This window comes from Octopus bimaculoides, chromosome 4, assembly GCF_001194135.2.
Source record: "Octopus bimaculoides isolate UCB-OBI-ISO-001 chromosome 4, ASM119413v2, whole genome shotgun sequence".
NCBI lineage: Eukaryota > Metazoa > Mollusca > Cephalopoda > Octopoda > Octopodidae > Octopus > Octopus bimaculoides.
Window position 1 is genome coordinate 106602975 of NC_068984.1, and position 6769 is coordinate 106609743.

Sequence of the window (6769 nt, forward strand, 5' to 3'; positions counted from 1 at the left end):
ACTACTACTACTGCTGCTGCTGCTGCTGCTGTTACTACTACTACTACTACTACTACTACTACTACTACTACTACTACTACTACTACTATCACGTGCGGATACTGATCGTCTATATATGAAGAGAGCAAATAGAGGAAGAGAGCTGATAAGTGTGGAAGACTGCGTGCGTATCTAACTCGAGAGCTCAATGAGATACCAAGCCCAAAGTAAGGAAATCTTGCTAGTGACAGTTAAAGCAGAGAAAAAAAGTAAAAAAAAGGAAGAAGTGCAAAAAGGACATGAAGAAGAATTACACAAGAAGGGACTACACAATCAATTCCATGCAGCCACAGCAGAAGTTAGTTACTGGAAAAAATAGGTGGGATTGGCTGATGAAAGAAACACTGAAAGAAGAGACCGAGAGCACTATACTGGCAGCGCAAGACCAAGCTTTAGCCACGAACCCTAGGAATGAGCAAGTGTCTCCGCTGTGCCGCATCTTCAATAGAGTGGATGAAACCATTGTCCATATCACAAACGAATGCCCTAGACTTGCCCAAAACCACTACAAGTTGTGGCGTCACAATCAGGTAGCGAAAGTGCTACATTGGAAGCTGTGTGAAAAGGGGGTGGGCTAGAGAGAGGCAAGTCGTGGTATGAGCACAAATCGCAGAGTGTGACGGATTCGGAGACTGGCAAAATCCACTGGGATTTCCCAATCCAAACCCATGAGGTGATAGAGAGCATACAGACCAGACCTAGTGGTGGTGGATAAGATGCACCACATATGCTATATAGTTGATGTTGCATGCCCCTTTGACATACAAATAATCAAGAAGGTAGGCAAAAAGATAAATAAATACAACCCTCTTGCGTATGAAATAACCAGGCTATGGAAAATGAAGGTGAAGATAGTGCCAATTATTGTTGGGTCCTTGGGAACAGTAATCATCAAGAGGAATATAAAGGAAATTGAAACAGAGCGCTCACTAGAACTGTTATTAAAACTTTTGCCTCATTGGGAAGGCTAGAATAATCAGGAAAGTATTAAATAGCTGAAAAGAATGGGTAGCATGGTACCATATGTTGCAGGTAGTAAGCTCGCTACGCATGTAAGACTCCAGGAGCTGAAATAAAACGTGATGAAGAGAAATAATAATAAAGGTTTAAAATTTTGAAGCAAGATCAGCAGGTTCGGAGTAAAGGGCTAGTCGATTATCCAAATTGCTCAAGTGGTACTTATTTTCTCGTTGTAGAAAGAATGAAAACAAGGTCAAGGTCGTCAAATTTTGAACTCATAACATAAAGAACGACAAAATACCGCCCTGTAAGTGGTCAACAATCTAACGAATCTTATGACCTTGGCGTTGTTATAATCGTAATATCCAGCAGGAGACCGCCTGGAGAGCGGTCTTTCTGCTAACAATACTAATGACTCTTTCTACTATAGGCACAAGGCCTGAAATTTTGATGGAAGGGATGCTATTCGGTTACGTTTAAGCCAATACTCGACTGGTGCTTAATTGATCTACCGCGAAGGGATGAGAAGTAACGTCGACCTCGGCGGAATTTGAAAAAACATAACGCCGGAATAATCGGCTTGAAGTATTTTGTCCTGCTTACTAACAATCCTGCTAGATCGCCGCCATAACAGCCGACGAGAGAGACGAATCCCTAATGTGTATGGAATTACATGGTCAGTTCCACTGTGAAACCAACAAATTAAAAGACAGGAAGCATCATGGAGGTGGCTCAATAAATGTAACCTAAAAAAGAATACTGAAAGCCTAATCATTGCTGCCCAAGACTAGGCATTGAAAACCAACTCAGTGAAAAGATATATATATATATACCGCATAAGTGCAACGGACCTCTACAAAGCGGAAGAGCGTTGAAAGCGTGTCTCCCATTGTTAGTGCTTGTGAAAGTTTTGCCCAAAACCTCTACTGGCTACTATGCCGTAAGTATGGATATGAGGTTACAGGTGCTTTGTACCAACACACACCGGAAAAGGTAATCGAGGAAAAGAGAGGGCAAAAATCCTCTGGGACTTTGACTTCCAGACAGACAAGGTGTTAGATCACCGAAAGCCGGATATAGTAACCTTTAAGAGGGAGAAACAAGAGTGCCTAATAATAGACGTGGCAGTGCCTCCAATCGACCAAACATTGTGGGCAAGATCAAAATGTCTCAACAAAGGAATACGTAAAGCTTTCTCACTAAAAAGATCTGCAAATTGAAATCACAAAAATGTGGAAGCTTTCTACTAAAGGCACAAGCCCTGAAATTTTGAGGGAGTGAACAAGTCGATTATTTCCCCACTAACAGGGAAATGAAGATTCGACCAGATATTGTTGTCTAGCAGTAGACGAAAAGAAATACCGCTTAACCGACGAACTGGTCATAAGGGTGGATAGTATGTTTTTTCCGAGAAATAGACGAAAACAATTATGATAAATAAGCAAATGAATAAGTAAACAATTAAATAAAAAGTGACTCTTCATATTAAGAACTGAAAATAAACGTTCAATAATTAGGGATCTATGATATGAGAGGATTTCAGAATGGTTAAAAAAAGACAACAAAGTATCAATATATTACTCAGAACGAATGAAACAACGGTTAAAAGTATGAAAAGAAGCATGGACATTTAGTACAAACATGAAAATGCTTGGGACAGGCACAGGGTCCTATTACTCAGCAGTCAAATTTGGGGATTTTTATAAAAGGAAACAGTTAACCACTGTGAGTTATGTAATTGAGTAAGTTACATCATCTTAAAATATATGGCATTGAGCAATTGGGTCCTATCTTAAAAATCAATTATAATTGTTGTAACTAAAAGTCACTGTAGAAATTCAACGGTAATTTTAAAAACTATAAAATTGTTAGAAGTTTATGCAGGACCATAAAATATATAATTCCTTTGAAATCATTAGATTTTAAAGCGTTTGATGCCTAAGATAGCGTAAGATACGTAAGTAGTACTGAAGATACAGTCTCAAAAGAAAACGCTAATATTACTGGCACTTATCATCTCTTCAATCTATTATGTACATCAAATAGAACGACATCGAAGTATAATCAATCTCTAATATTGTTCTAATACGGGATTACATTGATAAAACTTGAACAAATTATAATATATTATACTATACAATAATTTTCATGCTAGACAAAAGTATATGTGGTTGGAACTGGACCTTGTGTACCAGTGAATGAAGTGCAGTAGACGACAATCTGAGCTGTGAAGCCACAATACACACATACACGCACACACACACACACACACACACACACACACACACACACACACACACACACACACACACACACACACACACACACACACACACACACACAGATACATTTCGAAAGAAAGAATTTTTGTTGTTTGATACCATTGATTCTGATACTTCAGTGGTACTTTATGTGATCGACATCGAAAGTTGATGTTAGCTGGATTTGAATTCAGAATATAAAGAGGGAAAAGAAAAACTGCAAAACCTTTTTCCTTTTTGGTAATGATTCTGCCAATTAAACTCCATTACAACTATAATTTGGATGTGACGTAGGTGGATGTGTGTGCGCGCGTGTTTGTGTGTGCGTGTGTATGTGTGTGTATGTGTGTGTATAGGTATGTATGTATATATAACTGTATCTACATATAACTGTATCTTGGTAGGTATGTGAATAATAATACACGCACTGGTTCTATTTCACGTTATTTAATATTACAATATTACAGGGAAGCAATTAACGAGTTGATTAATAAGTTAATCAAGTGTTTGAGGGATCGTTCGATCAATTAATCAATCAGCTACCTTCGTCAGAGTTCTTTCGTCGCCATTTAGTTACGCAGCATTGACATGCTCTCTTTATTTCAGGTCTGTCGTCTGTCTCCTAGTTTTACAGATTTCATATTTATATTTTGAGGATATGGAAGAAAGAGTGTGTGAGAAAGAGAAAGATAAAGAGAGAGGGAGAGAGAGATAAAGAGATAGAAAGACGGCGATAGATAGATAAATAGATAGGTAGATAGAAAGGGAAAGGAAGAGAGAGAAAGCGAATGAAAGAGGATGTGCGTACTTGCATGTCTCCTTGTGTGTGTAGTTAGGGATTCTGTGGGAAGTGTGAATGGTTAAAACCTTATTCATTTATTCCATGGTTAGTGTGTATTTTATAGTATGTGACATATGCACAGTGATAACAATAACGATAGCCTCGTCACCACAACCACCAATAGCATTTCATAAATGTGTTAAGTGCACTTTTCTTTCGTTTGTCCTCTCACTCGTATACATACACACATACTGGTCGTCTACTGGTGATCGAGGAAAACCATTACTGACCATTAAGAACATGCACATACATACATACATACATACATACATGCATAGATACATATCTAAATACATACATATATATATACACACACAAACACACAAACATGCACATACACACACACACACACACACACACACACACACACATATATATACACATATATATATACATATACATATATATACACATAGGCACACATTTTTGGTTGGTTTCATTCCAAAGGAATTTCCTGTTTTTCCACATAAAACTATTGGTGGTACTGTTAATCCACGAATAAAGAATATTTATCCACCAGATATAAGTGTTGAGTACTGGGTGTGTGTGCGTTGTGTTTGCATGTATGTGTATATATATATATATATATACATACAAATATATATGATTTTTTTAATATTTGCATATTATTTTTAAAATAATACAAATAATATAAATGTTTGTGTCTATAACATCTTATTCTCAAATTCGTTCGATAGTTTCTCAGTCAATCGTTCAAAGAATAAAATTAATAATGCGTGTATAATAAGCTATAACTTTAGTTTTTTTTCTTCCTTAATTGAAGCGCTACATATGTAGACTATAGCAGTGTAGTAGAATAATTATATGTCATGGCGCACTTTACACCTAGAGAATTGATCCGTTGTGCATCATGCTCCAAAATTATATAGAAAAGTTCTCAATTTGCGATATTTGTGATAAGCAATAACATCGAGTAATTCACACATAAAATGAACAGACAAATTATCGCCTAAAAGTAAGCAAAAAAAAAAGACAGAGAGAGAGAGAGACAGAGAGGGGGATAGAAAGAAAGATAGAAATGGAAAAGGAAAAGTGATACAAGTGTACAGTTTGTACACTTGTATCACTAAATTATTACTAAATACAAAATATTTATTTCGTATATAGTAATAATAGTATTAAAAATAAAATTCGAAAACGTCTGATGCATTTATGATAATTCAATTATGTTGTTTTTTTTAAATAGGTGCAAGTTGTAGTGATTCATGCATTGTTTTTATTCACAAGTATTTCTTATGATATATAGAAAAATAAAGAAAATACAAATTTTATTAATGCAAATTTCCTAAAAGCGTAACCTATAAAAACCTTATAGATTTCCCATATATTTATAGTTCATGTAACTTGCCTTATAAACATACGTTCTCAAATTAACAAATAAAATTGCCAGAAAGCACTGATACACGTGACTGCATATTTGAACATACATATCATCGGATGACGAATCTGATCCAGTTAATTGCATCTAACACTATTATTCTCCTTCTCTTGTTCACTGTCCATAGGCAAGAAAATAAATTTTCACGTGCGAACAAGGGAGAATTACGAAATCCTTCGACTTCAAGAAGATAGCTGCTAAATCTCTCTTTCAAATCAAATCTCATCCTCTTAAACAGAGTAAGAAAAATAAAGGTTAAAAGCTAATGACTAGAATACGTTTGTTCGTAGCTAGTCTCAAGAGTTGACATGATGTGGAAAATCAATCATGTACACTTTCATCGTCAAGACATTGCGGTCGCTGTAGTTACTAAAATATACGAAGCCGCACCCACTTCTATTGAAACATTGATCAACAAAAAAGTCATTCACTGAACTATAATTTCCTTGACAGCCCTAAAAAGACTGGATACTCATGACTAGATCACTTTAATCATAGATTTTGCTCAATCTAACTTAATAGAAGCAAAGACAAGTAACAACTTTTTCGAAATTTCAATAAGGTAAATAATATATTATTATGGTTTAGCTGTAGTTTTATTTATCATAAAATGCTTCATTGATGACTATCCCAATGTAGTCACTCCTTTTACTTTTATTTAGAACAATTGATTGCAGCTGAAGGGAAAATCGTCTGCTATTACTTGCACCTGAACAACCACATAGAGAATTACTTGCTGGTCAAGGTATCTTCTTTAATAGTTAAATCTTAACACAGTAAACAGTTGAAATATTGATTTAAAATTTGGGGACAAGGTCTCAATTTCGTGGGGAGGAATAAGTCAAACCCAGTGATTAACTGATATTTATTTTGTCGCCTCCAAAAGACTGAAAGACTGGTGCACCAGTATGTCTGCTGTCAAATGACTGAAACAAGTAAAAGAGAGAAGATATATATATATATCCTTCTCGATATGGACGTACTGCCAGAACTTCCATGTCAAGCAGGACATAATGATTGCCGTATGGTATTAATACTCTTTCTGCCACATGGCGGCGAACTGGCAGAAACGTTAGTACGCCGGGCGAAATGCTTAGCGGTATTTCGTCTGTCTTTACGTTCTGAGTGCAAATTCTGCCGAAGTCGATTTTGTCTTTCATCTTTTCGGAGTCGATAAATTAAGTATCAATTGCGTACTGGGGTTGATCTAATCGACTGGTCCATCCCCAAAAATTTCGGGCGTTGTGCCTAGACTAGAAAATAATAATG

General features: G+C 36.2%; 1 protein-coding gene across 1 annotated transcript in view; it reads right to left on the reverse strand.

Annotated features, from left to right (window-relative positions):
* LOC106875459 (FMRFamide receptor) overlaps positions 1-6769 on the reverse strand; it is a 180719-nt gene that overhangs the window by 165438 nt on the left and 8512 nt on the right. The window lies entirely within an intron of this gene.